The sequence below is a fragment of the Lemur catta genome, chromosome 20 (assembly GCF_020740605.2).
Source record: "Lemur catta isolate mLemCat1 chromosome 20, mLemCat1.pri, whole genome shotgun sequence".
In the NCBI taxonomy this organism is placed as follows: domain Eukaryota; kingdom Metazoa; phylum Chordata; class Mammalia; order Primates; family Lemuridae; genus Lemur; species Lemur catta.
Window position 1 is genome coordinate 10,475,413 of NC_059147.1, and position 19,371 is coordinate 10,494,783.

At 43.4% G+C, this 19,371-nt stretch overlaps 1 protein-coding gene across 6 annotated transcripts in view; it reads right to left on the reverse strand.

Moving 5' to 3' along the window:
* The window catches only part of FTO (FTO alpha-ketoglutarate dependent dioxygenase), a 353,884-nt gene that overhangs the window by 4,757 nt on the left and 329,756 nt on the right, over nt 1-19,371 (reverse strand). The gene's annotated exons all lie outside the window — the stretch shown is intronic.

Sequence of the window (19,371 nt, forward strand, 5' to 3'; positions counted from 1 at the left end):
ACCGATTTATAAGGATATATGCAAATAGAGGTTAATAATCATTTCCGCTGATGAAGAGGTGGGGAAAACTTCCACAAAATTAAATTAAGAGGCTAGCAAGAGTTAGTCCCTAAGGAAAACACTTAAATCACGGTTTTTATTAAATGGATTATTCATCAATAGTAGAGAAATTAATTATCATATGCAGCTAAATTATAGCCTCATAGGAAGAAAATTGGGACAACATCATCACACCTTGGCATCTATTCTCAGAGAGGCCAGCTTATGTAAAAGTGGTCTGGGAAAGCTCAGTGGCTTTAGATTTATCTGAGAAATGAAGACCAGAGAGAAGAAAACAAATTGCAATAAGGCATGAGCAATTTCTCTACGCTCTAGGAGCACACAGCAGTGAACGTGTGTGTGCCAAAAAGCATACCGTGAGTACATTTGGAAGAGGTGCACGGGTACCTCCCTCCACCCACGCCTTCTCTGCATCTTCCTCTATACCAATGAAAAAGTGGTCACAGCCACTATTTGTCTTTTGACTGTGTAGGAAAGACCATGAAGAGATCAAAGGATGGAATATCCCGGCCCCATTTCCAGGCCTGCCAGGAGAGAAGGTTCCTAACTCAAAGACATCTTCTTCTCTGGGGAATTATTAATGGCGAAGGAATCCCCACGGGAAAACATACTTCAACTTTACACCTATTTTCGCATGTGGTTAATTGCTATGCCGGCATCCTATGCACTCAATCCGTCGTACATTACACATAACATTCCAATATATCTTCAGCTCTCCGCACCAGGCCCTGATAATAGCGTCTGTTAACATGCACTAAGTACTATTATGTAGCACATCACTTCATAAATAATAAGATTAGCTGACCTCGGGGCCCCAAGAAGAGTAATGTGTTTAAATGTTCTCATTATTTATTTAAAACAAGAATTAAAGCAACAGAAGCTGCTTTTGACAATCCTCTTAGCATAAATATTAAACTGTTTGCTCTGATAAGCGACACTCTGCACTGAAGAACAGAGGGTGTGTTCTGCAGACTACTTAATAATAGGTGCTTCAGACGGTGTCGCTTGCTGTCGTGGTTCTGAGGGTGCATCTCTGCAGTTCTAGAGACAGTCTCTAAACCACTTGAAAAGGATGAGGGGGAAATTAATATTCAAGGGAAGCTGCAACTAATTACAAAGGAGCTCTGCAAGGCTTTTTAAATTGTGCTTTCTCTCTGTCTCGGAATCCTAGAGTGATGCTCAATTTACTGGGTAGGGAAAGTTATTCCAAATTGAGCATTTCAATCTCACAGTGGATAAATTATCCGTGCGCACATTATCCCGGCTGGCAGATTAAAGGGCTATGATAAGTGTCGATCCACCTAGAATATCATAGGGTTTGTAAAAAGTCAATAGAGATGCTTTTTCACCTGTCAAATGGGTTTTGCCTCCTCACTTTGAGAAAGTGTATTAAAAATATTCAAACCTGCTGCAGAGGTTTGCTTAATGCTGTGTCGTACAAGCTTCCCAGGCCCACTGGCTTTTGTTTGGGGCAAAGCTGCTGCACGGTTTTCTGCCATTGTTCTACTCATCAAAGGACCGGCTGGTGTGGGCACCAGCTCCTTTGCGGGCCCTGAGAGGCGAGGAGCTGCGTGTGTTCACTGCTCCGTCTGGGCTGGGAGTAGAACCCTTTGCTGGGTGTCTTCAGAACCTTAATTCAGAGATTTCAAGATTGCTTTAAAATCCTTCCTTTAGGCCGGGCGCGGTGGCTCACGCCTGTAATCCTAGCTCTGGGAGGCCGAGGCGGGTGGATCGCTCGAGGTCAGGAGTTCGAGACCAGCCTGAGCAAGAGTGAGACCCCGTCTCTACCAAAAATAGAAAGAAATTATCTGGCCAACTAAAAATATATATACAAAAAAATTAGCCGGGCATGGTGGCTCATGCCTGTAGTCCCAGCTACTCGGGAGGCTGAGGCAGTAGGATCGCTGAAGCCCAGGAGTCTGAGGTTGCTGTGAGCTAGGCTGATGCCACGGCACTCACTCTAGCCCAGCAACAAAGTGAGACTCTGTCTCAAAAAAAAAAAAAATAAATAAATAAAAAAAATAAAATAAAATCCTTCCTTTAATGCCCAATGCCCTTGCCGATTTCAAATAGCGACAGGGCCCAGCAGAAGGCTCTTGGTTGGAGGTGATGTATTCACCTATGGCAAAGCAGAGACACCCCCAGCTCAAGTGATATTGCCTGGTTCAGCATCATGCCAGACTGTGGAATTGAAAAAGAAAAGGCTGGGAGTTACTTGAAGGCACATCCCCCTCTAGGTGTTCACTTCTCTTGCTCACGTCACTCATTCTGTTTTCTTGCATCTCAGTTTGCGAAGATGGCGAGGGAGGGAGATTGCAGCGTGATGGTTAACGGTGTGTTCTCTGGACTCGTGGCGCTGCTACTTTCCAGGGCCATGACATCTTGGGCAGGTTCCTTGTTGAGCTTCAGTTTCTTGTCTGTCAAGCGGTGATGGTGATGATCATGATGATGATGATGATAACAGTACCTTACTTATGGGGTTGATGTGAAGACTAAATGAACTGATACAGAGGAAGTACTTAGAACACTGCCTGGCACATAGCAAGTGCTCGATAAATATTAAACATTATCACTATTGTTACTTCTACTGTGAGTACCAGTGACAGACGGGAGATGCCAACAAGAGTGCTGCCTGTCGCACCTGGGCAATCTCCTTCCTCCACACTAACTGGGTGGGCAGCCTCTGGACGGATTCTTTCCAGGGAAAGCTCTGGATATGCAGGCGTAGCTCTTTCTGGCTTGAATCAAACTGATCCTGCAGCTGAATGCCATCACGTTGTGACATTCCAGGACCCTGATGCTTATGTATTCAGCTGCTACAACTTTCCAGGGACACGCTAGAACATTCAGATTCAGAAGGGATCAGCGGTTGTTCCTGAAGACCTAAGATTAATAACAGGCACGGTTGTTGGACCTTCTAAATGGTGGTTGTTTGAGATTGATTTGGCATTTGTAGCACATGCTCTATAGTCCCTTGCAAAATAAAGGGGTCCTAAGCTGTTTTAAGAACTATTTAAGGAACACTGATTGTGGTGGACATTTGTAGTCTTGCATCTATTCCCACAACTCCCATCAGCAGGATTCTAATTTTACTGTGGGGAATTTGTCCCTTCCCCATGCTCTGTGACTTAGTTTGGGGGGACTGGCTTCATCTCTACAGCCTGGGGACAGCCTTGATTGACTCTCGCTAGTCAGCACAGCACCCTCTTCCAGCCACAGGGAGGGGTTTAGGGGAGGTACATGACCCAGTCTGGGGCAAAATCAAAAGAATAAATCAGAGGACTGGCACGGGAGCTACCAGAAAAGACTTTCTTCTCTCCTAGTCTGTGAACTACTAGGACATGTGACGTGGAGCTGCCATAGTCATTTTGCTGTCTTGCAGCAAGGGGCTCAGTCCTGGGCGATGCTGTTTGAGAAACTGGGTCAAGCCTCACTTGAAGCTGGCTACGCTTAGACTAGTCAGTTTCATACACCTTTATTGTTTGAGTTAGGTTTTTCTGTTGCTTGCAACCCAAAGAATCCTAGCTGACATGCTGGCCATGCTTCTATGTCTCCGTTACTTCCTGCCCTTCGGAGCATCCATTGCTATAGCCATGTGGACACAGACAGTCCTCTCCCCAGTCCGAGACTTGCTGCTGACTGATACAGCGTAGTGTGTGCAGAGCCTACCTGGGCACGAGAGCACTGGAGTTTGTTTTTGGTTCAAACGGTAAGATTTCTACCCAGAAAACAAGGAGACTGCTAGTGCCACTGGCCTTTGCAGGAAAATAAGCCAGTTTTTATGACTAGAGATGGATGATCTTGCTAAAGAAAGTTAAAAAAGATTCGCTTAACTCAGTGTCATTCCCTAGTCCTAGCTGAACCCAGCTAAACTGTGAGAAAGTTAGTTTTCCCTTTCAATCTTGTCCTCTCTAATCCTAAAGAAAAACCCTATTTTTAAATGCATCTTGGGTTAGCAAATAAACTTGGATCTATCCAGAAAATACTGCCCCTTTCATGAAGCAGTTCAAAGGGAGCAAAGAAAAATAATATATATATATATATATACATACACACACACTTCATCTCTTTCTCTTTTCCCCCTAAATTCACATTATTTTGACTGAAAGAACTCCGTCAGCCACCCCCTAAACTCTCTGCTACTTAGGAATGGTTCTCCATGAACGACCTGTGACGTAACAGGAAGCAACTGACAGGTGTCACGCTGGCTGGCTGTTAGCTGATTGTCCAGTGGTCCCCACCCCCCAAGGTGTAACTCATCCGGGCCTCACTGCCCCGCTGATGTCCCCCAGGACTGCACTTACATTTGGATGATCAGGATCGCAGCTACATTAGCGAACAGTGGTCGCCATGCTAAAATTAACCACTTTAGCTAAAGTGTGTGTTAATTATGGGTATGCAAGCAGTCAATAAAAGGTTAATGCAAAAGTCAAAGGATAAATTTCTTCCCTTATTGCATCACTTCACAGACTAAATGACTAACATTATACTTTGTGTTTTTAATCAATAGGTTTTACAGTAATGTGCTGGCCATTGATTTTAAGAAAACATATACGGTCTTCTTCCTTGTCCCTAAATTTTGCAACAAATAAAGAAGGACAGGTAACATTTCCATTACTCTCAATGAAATGATAATGAAAGATTTCAGGAGAAATGGTTTCTGCTAAAAGATTCATCAGGATAAGCAAGCATACACACACACACACACAAACTAGAACTTGATGGAGAAATATTACCAAGCACAGGCCATTGAAGAGATAAGAGAAATGAACCCCTGAAAGGGAATTCTCTAATGGGAAAGAGAGCAACTCCTGATTTAAATTACAATTACAGTTTGTACCTTGTTTAAGCGTCCCAGAGAATTCTGATACACAGCACTGTCTTGTACTTTCACAACAGGCTGGGAGAGATGGCAGAGGTAGGTGCTTGGACCCCTATTCTGAGTGAGGGCTGCCTTCCCCCAGGTTAATCCGATGGTGATGAGGGAGCCGGGGTGGGGCAGAGTCCTGGACATCTGGCTGGCTGCCCTTTTTACTGCATTCCATCTTTTTTATGGATTTCCATTTGGACTAAAATGGATCCTGTTCATCGACGACTTAGCTATTCTTGTCAAATTTAGATATTCAGGACCTTCTAAACCATTTCAGGGGCAAGAAAGAAGCAAATGTTGTTTCCCAGTTTCTAGAAGGACTACTATAATATTACGGCAGATGAGTGACAAAACTTATTTTTCTTTTTGTCATTCGAATGACTTCGAGGCTCTTACGGCATGAGCTTCTGTAGTCTATAGAAATAAAAGATACATGTTTAGCTTCTAAGGGCATAGACTATCTCTAATTATATTCCCTGGGAGACCTTAAGAAAAATATCTCAACCTCTTCGTTTCCGCAACTATCACTGTGAAGTTAATGCTTCTCTGCTTCACTGGGTTATATGAGGATAAAATCAAATGATGTATATAAAAGCCCTCTAAAATATGTAAAGTACCACGTAAATGTATAATTATGCCTCAATATCCCTTTTCTTACATGATACAAGTCCTATTTTAAAAACATAGCTGACCACGCGACGCTGGCCAGAAGGGCTTGTAACGCTCGTAAATAAAAATGAAAGAAATCACACTTCTAAAGACTGCATGCAGCAGGTTAATGACTGCATCAAAAAGTGTCCAGTGACTAAAAACGTGTACTCTTCTTTGAGCCAGAGCGTCCTTCTGGAATTTTACTTTCCAGTAAGGAGCGGACAGTCACTGAGCTGATGTTAACAAGGAGTGTGCTGGGTCCCAGCCACGTGGCCATGGAGTCCCTCAAACAATACAGGCCAGTAGCAAGGGTTAAGAGGCCTCGGGCAGAAAACACTAGTGTGACATCAAATCCACATTAACCTGCAAAACCCGACTGCCAGGATCGCATGAAAAAAGTGAGAAATAAAGATGGAAACTGTCAACCATCCCCTCAGTGGTTTTATTCTTTGGAGGGAGCAAGAGACCACCATGGACCCTGATGTTCTCTGCTCAGCTCAGTCTCTTTGGGCCCCTTACAGTGAAAGCATCTTGCCACACGACGACTCCAGTACTTACACCTAAGCATTGTTCATATAACACGGTATCTAAATCCCTGGGAGTACCTGATGTACACATGGAAGGGATTTTCATGTAGAACTTTGACCTTCCGGCGTGTCTACCTTAAATGCTACAAATCTAACCTCGTGCAGGCGGCCACCCCATTGTGCTGTTTTCATAGTCTCACTATGCTTTGCTCCAAATAATCTGTTTTAGTCAGAGGTGAAAAGAGTAGGCGGTGTGGTTTATGATAATCTAACCCTCCGCACTCTAAATCCTCTGAAAAGAGAAGGATAAATTAATGAATTTATAATTGTCTTCTTGGATTTCTGTTACTGCTATCATGGCACCGTGGGCAGCTTTACAAATAAATGGCCACCTTGTCATGCTTGTATCTATTGTACTGGTCTACTCTGACAAATGTGGTTTTATGACATCAGCTTGCCCACTTGGTATGACTCAGTTTACCTGCTACGCAACCACTAAGCCAAACCAATTCCTAAATGAGTTAACAAAGGACGCGTCCACTTTCTCCTTGAAAGGATTTTAACCTCCTGCCTCTGTACCGCATGTTAATGCTTCCAGATCAGTAAAGTCAACGCACATCAGAGAGAGGAAAAGCCAAACTTTTGCCCAGGGGTCAGCTTTTATTTTTATTTTTGGTCAGGTCAATATACCTTTTTAGCAGGTAGTGTTTTCCAACCATGACCGACCACTTGAGAAGCTGGGCTTGACTTAATTTCTAGTTGTATACAAATCTACTTTGGGGCCCTCTCATTTCTGGGAAGAAGTGAGAAGTCTAAACCAAGTTAGCCTGTTTAGGTGCTACAGAAATGGTACCAAATATGCCAAAAGTGCTTTTGAACACCAAGAAAATGCCATCAAGTCACATGAATAACCAGCCATTTCTCAAGAAATCTTTATTCTAATCAGCCTGGATCACCCTGCTGCCTGGATCTGGTCAAAACTTCAGTGTATTCAGCAGCCCTACTGTGGGTCTCTACTATTCTGCTCACTGGGAGGAGGGAATGGTGCAGGCAACGTCCAGCTGCTATAAACGGCTCGTGTTCTACACACTTTTTTGGCACTTAAAAGGCATTTTCCATATAAACAGTGGTTTTCATAGTTTCTAATTCCTCAGCACCTATATGACCTGCAGTTCCTCTGAAATATAATATTAATAATACTTTATAGTCCAATACCCATGAATATCAGGGTTTTTATTTTGCCTATTTTTAACGAGACAGAACATTTGGAGTTCTGACTCGGGACTCCAGGAAGAGATTTCCTTTGCTAAGGGTTTCCCACCATCCTGGCTACGAAACCAGGGTCTCTTCCGACTCCAAATCACTGCTAAGAGCTCGTCTGGCCTACGGCAAAGACTCTACCAAAGAAGGTGACCCTGGGTGAGGGAGAAAGGGGCTCAGATAGTATGTCCAGGTGGTCAGGAGACGAAGACACAAGAGATGCAAGGGCCTTTTGCCGGTATAAAAGTCAGGGACACTTCTGGGTCATGGAATGGCTCAAGGGTATCTCCACTTTCTTTAGGGGTCCAGTGGGGTGCTGTGCCCTCTTCCCTTCTACTGCTAGTGTGGGTGGCCTCTGCAGGGCTCCTCCCCAACCCATGTGACATACTGTATAATCCTCACAGCATCCCCTTACTCCTGTTCCTCGGCAAACTGCCTTTATAAGTTTATCGGAGACTTTTGTTGATATGGAAGACACTATAAGGCAATTCTATCTCATGCTAATGCTCCTCCAATGACACCTCCTCTCAGACCAAAGGCATAGTAACAATGCTAATAAAAACATTAAGAATAATAAATATGAGGGTCAGGACCTGTATATATTTTCTATTTAAATGTTTGCCCTCAGAATGGAAACTGAGGCCCAGAAGATTAACTAAAACATCTAAGATTTCATAGCCAAACAAGGGATAGAGTCAGGATTTGAAGCCAAAATTGTCTGACTCCAAATCTCAAGCTCTTTGTACCATTCCAAAATACAGATATCGAAAGAATCATGTTGAGTCCTTGTTAAAAACTGAGTTTCCCAAAGGCACCTCGTCCTAAGTCAGACTTTTGAGAGGAGGGTCCTGGGAATCTTAATTTTCATAAGTGACTCTTAGGATCAGGCCAGTTTGTGAAAATACTGTACCATGTTAACCTGCCACAAAGAGCCACAAAGATGCTGAATGTGGTCGGGGGCATGCACGTATCTTTGGGTCCAGAAAGAACTAACATTAGATTCATCTCCATTTCAGAGGAAACCAAACTCAGGGTTGGCTCTTGCAGACCTACAAGTTGGCCTCCTGAGCAGGCAACTGGTGACTTCCCAGGGTCCAGCACATAGAACAGGTCTCCTGAAATTCCTCCCCCTACTTCAGAGACTCTGGCAGGCCCTTGGAACCACTTAATACGTGAGACTGCTTGGCCCACCCCAGGAGGTAGAGGGCTGAGAATAATTTTATCCCCAGGTTCATTTGTCGGCTTGTCAGTTACATAATGATAGTGATGAATGGGCTACCTTGACAGCTAAACATTTAGGAGCTGCTGACCTTTGATCTCTGGTCACATGATAGGGTCACCTGAAACTTGCATGACTTCTACCTGCCCAAGGGTAACAATATAAAGGTCAAATGGGCTGGACGATTATATGGATCAAGTCGGAGGCAGCTTGGTTAGAAGCTTTAAGAGAGGCCGGGTTGGGTTCCCCAGCACACAAAGATATGGAACCACTGCAGAAATGCGCTCAACAAAAGATATACAATTTCAAAGCAGTCTAGAGTAACTTTCCTTGCAAGGGAATAGAATGAACTCATTATTTTTAAAGGGCAACAATGAAAACAAACACTTTGGAAGAAAATATATTCTGTCAGTGACTCAGCCATTGGGAGGGAAGGCATACAGCGTATGACTTAATGAGTGATATTAATGCTATACCTGCAACATGGCAGAAGGTCCAATTTGATGCAATTACTGGAACAAAATCCCCACTGGCTAGTATCAAGCCCTCCTTTCAGTCACAGAATATGGTCTCTCCACTGTCCTCTGTCAGCACAGAACCCCACAAAGGACCATGATTGACAAAAGATAACCCTTTCCAAATCTCATGACTTCCCTGTTGCTTGAAACTTAAGTAAGTTTGCATGGGACAGTCTCAAACTTCAGAAAGATTCCAGAATAACTTATGATTAGAAATTCAAGGCAGCTGTGATTTTTAGATGCACTGTAACATTTAAAAAAAAACAACCCAGATTTCTTCTTATAAATATAGAGATTTTGCTTATTGACTATTTAGTTAAATTCCATTTACTCAGAATCAGATAATAGCAGTCACATAAGCAATGAATACAGTTATAAAATAAAAGCTAAAAGGCCAATGTCACTGATTTCTGAAACCTAGAAACTTCACAACCTATGGCAAGAAGCAGACATTACAGAAAAATCTGATTCACACAAAGAACCTGTTTTTCTACAAAGGATTTTTCCCTGCAAAGTCAAAGACTGACAGACAGACTGCCAGTGGAGTATAATCCACTCATACTCCTGAGAGATGAGCAAAGCAAAGGACAATGGCTTACAGAATAAAAGGCCAGCTGTTCTGACTTTGGAATGCTCATTTGAGTTGTAAGCTGTGAAATAAATTTGAGTTGATAGTTCCTCCATCTGCTCACCTGTCAGTCTATTTCCACTGTACTGCTGTTTTTAGAAATATTTCCGTGTAACCTGCTTAATTGGTTTTTGGATGCCAAGAAACATCTCACAAGTTTACTTTCACCTTACTCGGAACATGAGGTTACTGGGCCCTACTGGGTTTCTCTTCTCCTAAGAATATTCAATAACAAGTCAAGAGCACTTATGGTAGAAAAGTCAGTGGCACTTAATACTAACAGCAAGTCCAAATTCAGTATTTGAATATGGTGGACCAAAATAAAAATGCCGACCTATCAAGGACATACCAGTCTCCTGGAGAATTTATGCTTTGCACTGATTTCAAAGCTAAGTCAAAGTCAAAATGCTTATAATGGTCCACATGACGTACCCTTTCCCCAACCTGTTCTCTGCCCTCACCTTCCATGCACCCCATTGTTCATTTTGCTCTAGTCACACCCACTTATTTTGCTCTTCCATGAACAGGCCAAGAACACTCTCAGGGTATTAGTACCTGCTGCTGCTTCTACCTTGAAAACTCTTCCCCTAAAATATCCTCCTGCTCCTCCAGGTCACGGCTCAAACACAATCCAATCAGGGAGACCTTGACCGCCCGAGACAGCAACATCTGCTCTCCTGCTTCCCCAACCCCAGCATTGCCCATTTTCCTTCCCTGTCCAATTTTTCTCTACAACACTAGACACTATTGAGGGCTGTGTGTGTGTGAGTGAGAGTGTAAGACAGAGGTAGAGAGAGGGCACTAAGCTCCCTGAAGGCAGGGATTTCTGTCTGTTTTGCCTGTTGATATGTCCTCCAAGCCTAGAGCAGAGCTGGCACACGGCAGCCACAGTAAGTACCATGGGAAGCACAAATGATTGAAAGCACCTTGCATCTGAACTGTACCTCTTTCCAATGGAACTAATTTCCCTGCCACGTCACACTTTCATAAAAATGATAAGCAAAAGTATGAGGCACAAAGGAGGGATAATAATAATATCATCATTACCCATTGACAAATAGGATGATATGGTAGGAATAACAGTGGTCTGGGAATTCAAGATCCAGTTCTGCCGCTACTTTACCCTGTGACCTTGGACAAAACCTTGACTTTCTGGCCATCGCTACTCAGATCTGTACAATGAGGGGTTTGGGTGAGACAATCCCTAAGGTTCTTCCCATCTCTAAAAAAATTGAGATTTTATATATAAACATTCCGCTTTACCTCCAAATACATCATCTCATGTGATCCTCACTACTAGGGTAGGAAAGAGAGGTCATGCCAGTTTGGGAAATGAGGAAGCAGAGGCCTTGCTCCAGATCACCTGGCCACTAAGTCCCACAGCTGGGGCTGGAACTTGGGTCATTCACTAGTCCAACCCTTTTCTACTGAACTGCCCTTCCTCTCTTGGTGGAATTGAAACTACCACCAGTCACTGTTACCCCGATTCAAAAGCTATTTTTGCAGGCAAGTTCTAATTACCTTCGGAGGTAACAGATGTGTATCACAGACTCTACTACTTCCTAGGCACTATGCCACTCTAGCCGAAGAACTCATGCATTCTTTAAGCTGCCATTTCATCGAAAAATTAGAGGTAATGAACCGCTCCATTTGCCCAGGGGTGTTTTATGATAGGAACAAAATTGTATCTTGGTGCAGCTCTTCAGGTGAAAGAAGTCCAAGGAAGTGTAGCATCGAGATCACTCCAAAGATGGCATAAACATCCTAGTCTTAAATCCAAAGCAAATCTGCATTTTATACCCCTAGGAACTGAATGATACCATTTCCACAGCTAACCTTTGGAAATTAAAATTGCTTTTGCCCACATAAATATCTATGCTACTGGGTCAGTGATGAAGGATGCCAATTCCATATTGCTTACTAAGTGCCTACTGATAAAGCCAGGATTTGAGCAGAAGGACCGTTGTCACTGCTTTTAGTATTCACTCATTCAACAAGTATTTACTAGGTACCAGGATCTAGAGACACAGTAGTGAAGTAGACAGAGTCCCAGGTTTTGTGGAGCTTATGCTCTGGTGGGGGAAGACAGACAACAAACACGTGTATCAGTTATAAACTGCATTCAGCTGCAGAGGGATTGGCAACAGTGACTGAAGAAGAGGAGAGTTTATTTTGATTTCACATTAAAGAAATCCGAGGGGGTCACTTGAAAGCAGTCCATGGACATCCGAGACCCAGGCTGCTCCATCTACCTTCTTGCTCTGCCATCCTTGGGTCACCCATGGGTCGAGGATGCTCCAGCTACGATATCTGAGTCCCAGGCAGGGAGCAGGAGAAAGGGGAGAGGGGTAATATGTGTCCAAACCTCCTCTTTTAAGGGAGGACAGCTAACCACCTCCACCCATGTCTCCCTAACTAGAACTCAGTCTCGGGGCTGCAAAGGAAGCTGGGAAGTACAGGTTTTTAGCTGGACACTGTCCCCTTCTTACACTGTCCCCTTCTTTCCCATCAAAGTGAGACTCTATCCTGAGGAAGAAGGAAAGAATGGGGACAGGATGAGAAGCCAGTATTCTCTGCCACACGATGTAAGCAAAGATCCTTTCTGCTAGAGATCCATGCTCTGGAGCAAATCAAATGGGGAAATGAATAAAGAGTGAAAGGAGGGGCAGGGGCAGGGCTCAGGCTAGAGAGATTGTGAAGGACGGTGGCCTGGGGGGAGAGTACTGTAATTGACAATGAGTTAGGCACGCTCAAGGGACAGTAAGGAGGCCACTGTGGCCGGAGGAGGCAGAGAGAGGGAAAGGAGAGGAGGGACTCGGTGAAGTCTGGGGTCTTGGCAGCCACTGTGAAGACTGGATTTGATTCTAAGTGAGATGGGGGGTCTTAAGCGGGACACTGATAGGATCCATGTCACAGAACTCTGCAGAAAGTCTCTAGAGTCCTTTAGGAACTGAATCGTTTCATGAGCATAAACTTCTATGTCCTACCTACACACAGTACTCGTTTGACGAAGCAAAATATCTTAAGATTCTTCTGCGGCCTCCTAGGCCCCTCCAGCCGGGGGCCAGGAGGGAGGGCGGGCTCTGAAGCTTATCATCCTGGTGGCTTTGATACATTGTTCCCCTTTGCGCTGGAAGAGAAAAGAAGAAATAACGCCAAAGCCTCGCTGTATTCCCAGGTCCGCCTGATGTGTATCTTCAGAACTCAACTCACATCCAATTCACGCTGTTCTTTTTCTTCCTGGTGCTGTGGGTTCGCACTGAGGAAGAGGGGTAATCCTATATGCTGGGAGCCACGGACCAGCGAACAGGCCTTCTGAGTCGGTGCTGGGTTTGCTTTTAAAACGACTTGGTGTGAAAGGAGTTCTTAAAGAATTGCACTTCCGTGGAGAGCAGACCAAACTCTGGAATCCTCTAACTGGAGTTTCTGCTGTGCTGCCGGCGATGCCACGACGGCATAGAGCCCGCTGGAGCCTCAGCAGAGGAGGAGGAGTTGCCAAAGAGATTGCCTTAGGGTTGCCGTGTGGCCTTCAAACTCCAGGTTAACTGGGGGGATTTATGAATTAATCATCACAACCACAACGTGCCTACCTGGGCATCTTTGAGGCGGAAGCCAGCAGGAAGACAGGCCATTACCTATTTATTACTTACAGCCTTGCACTCTCTGGGCAACGGGCTGGTGCGAAGTCTCACCCTTCAGGGCTTTGAACGCCCGGGTCGGCAGCTCCTCCACCGTCTGGGGCTGATCTCCCTCTCCCAGCGCCACTGTTGGCTTGTGGGGTGACCTTGGGAAGCCCACGTAAGCAGCAGTGTTTTCTCATCGGTCACGCTGAGGCAGCCGCAGAGACCTGGAGTCACATCTGGTAAATGCTCAAGCGTGGAACGGTGCCGGCCACCTCATCTCGCAGCCCCGTGGCTCCAGGAAGAAGGCTTTTTCCAACAGGAAAAAATGAGTGAGGCCGTGTCCTTGCCACATGCCTCATAGAGATTGGGGACGAGGCGGGGTGGGGAGGAGGACGAGAGTGGCTCTTTGTAGGAAAGACACCCTTAGGCCCTCACTGCGGATCCCAGGTGCTTTCTCATTTGCCAAAATTCAGAAGGTCATAAGGAATCAAAGGACGACATCTGCTTGTGCAGAATGTCATTATAGAGGAGTCTGGGAACAAGAGGCCTGTTACAAGTCACCTTTCCGGCTCCTGAAAACAGGCCGATTAGTGGAGAAGTTCGGCTCCTCACTGAGCGTTACAGGAGTGGGGTCAGCTGGGAACGGGCCGGGGCTCGGCGACAAGTCAGGACAGCACAGCAAGGACTTGATTAGCTGCGGTAACCTCCTGCCCCCGTGCCTGGCCTGCCAGGGAGCCAGGCCTCTCAGCAGACTGCTAAGTTAGAATTTACACTTTTTGGAAGAACAGTCCTGCAGCCCAGACCACCTGGGAGTTGGCACAGAATACTTTACTGAGGGCCATTATGCTTTCTTTGCAGGGCTCGCTGATGGGTTAGCTCAGGCGAGACTGCAAGACTTGGGAGAACTCGCTCTTCCTAATTTAAATTGCTCTTTCTAGCTGGAGATTGACTCACAAAGGTCCTAGTGCCCAGCGGCACCTACCAGTAAGTTCCAAGGCCAGGCTCGTGATGCATTAAGTGCCATTAGCAAGTGGTTTGCCAGTGTGGCCTGAATGGAGTGGCACCAGGACAGTGTTCCCTCCAAAAGCAGCTCTTGCTCTGGCCTTTGCTAATGCCAGAAAAGCTACCATTAATGTACTTTTTCTTAAAGTGTATGGGGAAAAAAAGAGGGAAAGTTATTTTAAAATGTAACTACTTCGAAGGAGGCTATTTTAAGTCACCTCTCAGATAGATCATGCTGCTTCCTGGGGTGATGGCGAAGGCTGAGAGCTCTGCGTTCCCCGGGGTGAGAAGCAGAGGTAAACCTCGTCACAGGCTCACCTAGGGCTGACCACGTGAACGGCCTTCTGAGAGAGATCTGTTCAGGAGGCTGGCAAATAAAGACTAGAAGCAATTTAATTGGGTCCAAGTTAATGTCCTTTTCCAGTTGGTCTCATGTAAGCGCCTGGGAGTTATGGTCACTAACTTAAAATGATTTATAAAATTCTCTCCCAGGAGGAAGGTCTTTGGGCAGGCAGCGAGTAAGTCTGTGAATTATTTCTCCATAGTGGGTACAGCGTGAGGATGAAGGAGCAGGTTCAAGTGTAAAGAATTTGAAGCCCTCTCCTAAAAGGGAGGGAATTCTCATTTTTCAGCCAGGTAATTTTTGACAGCCTCCGCTGGCTCTCTAGACTTTAAATTTCATAGAACCTCTGTTCTTGGGAGCTATTATTACTTCCTACCCCCTCAGTTTAAAGGCGAGGTTAATGGACTTGCTCAACATGTTTGTGGCAAAGTCAGGAGACTAGAATCCAGGTGTTGGGATCGTGAGTTCACTGTGGCCTTACTTGCTTTTTTCTTTTCTGATGTTGTAATTGTTAATTGCTAACAATTTCTGAGGATCTGTTATGTCAGATGGCATCGTAAGTGCTTCACTCCTGTAATTCTAATAACCCTATCAGGTTGGTATGACTATTATCCCCATAATACAGATGGAAACACTGAGGAACTGAGGAGTTATGTAATTTGCCCAAGGTCACAGAGATTGTGAGTCAGATAGCCAAGATATGAACCCAGGCGTCTGGTTCCAGAGCCCATACTCCAGACCACTACCCTATAATATTGTGGAAATACTGCACACACGGTTTTAAATCTAATGATACAGAAGGATTTGTATGAAAAAGCAAGATTTTCCCACTCCAGTCCATTCCATCTCAGATTTGTTTCTTATGGCAGTTACCTGCTGTATGTCTCATATGCACATACTGACTGCTATTTCTTGATTTATCAATTTTAGATATTATCTGTTGGCTTTCTGCAATGTTTACATGAGGATTCAGCGCTCCCTTTTTCCTTGCATGTGCAAATGGTGTTTGTGGTAACTAGCCTCTAAACAGGGCCCCCAGAGGCCCCGCCACCAGCATTCACTCCTACGCTGAATCTGGGCTGGCCCTCTCTGCGACTTGCTTTAGACAACAGATTGCAGCAGAGATGACACTGGGCCAGTTCCTTAAAAATGCCTAGCAGCTTCTGCTTTTGTGCTCTTAGGAGTCTTGAGCCGCCATGTTAAGAAGTCTGGATATCTTGCAGGAAAGGCCACTTGGAGAGGGAGAAGCCCAGCAGTCCCAGAGTCACCAATGGACCAGCCTTTCTGCCCCAGCTGCTACCGATGATAGTCATAGGCAAGACCCCCCGGTGAGCCCGGCAGAAGAACCATCTGCCCAGCTGAGCCCTATTCAACCCACAGAAGGCCAGAGTTACGTGAGAAATAGTAAACTGTGATTTTTTTTAATTCACTAAGTTTGGGGGTGATTTGTTATGTAGCAATGGTTAACTGAAACAGTGTTTTCAATATTTATAGATCCTTCATTGGATGCCTTTGTATCTTTAGATGATATGCTTAAATTCTATATCTGATTCTATTAACACTTTTTTATTGTGGCAAAATACACAACAATATGCCATCATAATAATTTTTAAGCATACAATTCGGTGGCATTAACTATATTCACCATGTTGGGCAACCATCACCAGTATCTATTTCTAAAACTTTTTTATCATATCAAAGAGAAACTCTGTATCTATTAAAAAATAGCTCCCTTTTCCTCCCCCCCACCAGTCCCTAGTAACCTCTAACCTACTTTCTATCTCCATGAACTTGCCTATTCTTGATATTTAATATAAGTAAAATCATTTGATATGTGTCCTTTTGTGTCTGGCTTATTTCACATAGCATAATATTTTCAAGGTTCATTCATGCTGTAGCATATATCATAATTTCATTCCTTTTAATGGCTGAATAATATTATACTGTATGCATATAACACATTTTATTTATCCATTCATCTGTTGATGGATATTTGGGTTCCTTCTACCTTTAGGCTATTGTGAATAATGCTGCAATGAACACTGGTGTACAAGTATTTGTTTGAATCTCTGCTTTTGATTCTTTTGTGTATACATTCAGGAGTGGAATTACTGGGTCATATGATAATTCTACGTTTTGCTTGTTTTTGTTTTGTTTTGTTTTTGAGACAAGGTCTTGCTCTGTTGCCCAGGCTAGAGTGTAGTGGCATCATCATAGCTCACTGTAGCCTCCAACTCCTGGGCTCAAGCGATCCTCCTGCCTCAGCCTCCTGAGTAACTGGGACTACAGGCACTCCACCATGCCCAGCCAATTGTTTTTTTAAATTTTTTTTTTTTTTTTTTTGTAGCGACGAGGTCTCTCTATTGCCCAGGCTGGTCTTGAACTCCTGGGCTCAAGCGATCCTCCTGCCTCAGCCTCCCAAAGTGCTAGGATTATAGGTGTGAGCCACTGTGCCAGCCTCTATGTTTAATTTTTTGAGGACACACCAAACTGTTTTCCAAAGGCGCTGCACCAGTTTACATTCCCACCAGTAATGTAGGAGGATTCCAATTTTTCCACATCACCTTGATAACACTTATTATTTTCTGTTTTCTTTTTTAAAACTATAGCCATCCTAATAAATGTGAAGTGGTCTTCCACTGTGGTTTTGATTTGCATTTTCCTAAAGACTAATGACATTAAGCATCTTTTCATGTATTTATTTGCCATTTATATATCTGCTTTGGAGAAATGTCTAATCAAGTCCTTTGCTAATTTTTAAAATTGGGTTGTTTGTCTTTTTGTTATTGAGTCTTAGGAGTTCTTTACATATTCTGGATATTAAATCTTTATCAGATATGATTTACAATATTTTCTCCCATTCTGTAGGTTGTCTTTTCACTTTCTTGATAATGTTCTTTGATGCACAAAAGTTTATAGTTTTGATGAAGTCCAATTTACCTATTTTTTCCCTTAGCTTCCACTAACTTTAGACAGTATCTCTCAACTCCCCTTTTAGAAGATGCAGACAAGAGTGCTCAGAATAAAGTGGAAGACTGAGTCAATTAACATTATGAATCTGGGTTGAAGGTATTCAATATCTCTTACAATCTGGAAGGATCATTTCCATATCTGTGCCATTCTCAAGTCAGTTGCTGGTTTTTACTAAAGCAAAACCACTACCTGACAACACTGTTAACCCAATGTTTGAGTAATTCCCTCCTAAACCTAAAAGTAATTAGTGGGAACTGTTTTAAAGATATTCCAGAATCTTTAATTAAACTCACTCAGATTGAAGTTTCCATTCTTCACTTGTACAAATGCGTATGATCTGGCCATGTGCCTTATTTCTTCCGCTAACCCAGAGGCAACTGGTGGGTATCTCAGCACCTATCCAATTCCAGTTCAGAGGAATGACAGTATCTGAGATCCCTAGTGGAAAACTTTGCATGGAATTCAACCCTCAAACCTTCCGGCAAAATCTTCTGGTCCTTTAAAAGAATTTCCTGTCTTCTCCCATTGGATTTGTAAGGGATTTGTATTGAAATGAGGGATGGTTTTCAAGGCCATGTATGCATATCCTGATTGGCAAATCATCCTTTATATAATCAGTGACACCTCTTTATAACACGGGTGCTAGCAAGCCAGGCAGACTCCCACTCAGTGCTGTGTGGGGCAATGCTATCGTCAGGGCTTTCCCAATATGCAGTTATTCCCAGAACACAGGACATAGTCTGATCTGTACAACTTAATTTGTGAAACAAGAAACTGCCACAAGGATATTTTTCTTTCATAACAACCTTTACTTGGGCATTTCTGACAACAGATTACTATTTTTTCCCTACCTGAAAACATTTAATTCACTGCCATGCTTGGAATATCTATTTGTGGGGCACTTAAAATACTAAATATTTCATAACTGTTTTTGTCCTTGCCACCAGAAAGGAAGTATGGCTTGGCAGAAAACATTAACAAAGTATGTTAGTTTATACCAAAGGTTGGTATAAACATTCTCAAAACTGTATTTGCAAAAGCTAAAATACTGTTGAGACAATTATATGAACGATCTCAGTTCCAAGTAGATAATGATGTTTTGCAGAATTGCTTATGATTTGAAAAATCAGAAACAATCTAGATGTCCCTCATTGAGGGAGTGATCCTAAACTACAGTATATCCATACTATAGACTTCTCTGCAACAATGAAATAAATAGATTTATGTGTTCTAACATGAAAAGATTTCCAAACTTAAGACATATTATTGAGTAAAAACACCAATGTGGATATTGATTTGTATAACATAATAGCCATTTATGTAAAACAAACAAAGAAAATCTATATTTGTCTATGGGTACATCTATGTCTCTACATGCACAGAAGAATGTTTAGAAGGGAAAGAAGGTCTGAGCTTGGAGGCAGTGGTCAAAGAAGACTTTATCCTTACCTATAAAGTTTTAATTTTTATAAAGTGAATGTATTGTGCGTTACTTGTGTAATTAAACACAGAGAAAGGTGCTACCAGTGGTGGTGAATAAAACTAAATACCTTAGCTGGGGATGTGAATCAGTTGTTAAAGATTATAACTGTCTTCACTTCTAATTTCCTTTCTACTAATCAAAATTCTAGGAACTCAGCAAGCAGTAAATTCTTGGCTTGGTCAATACAGGGCTTTGAAGTCAACTAGGTAAAACA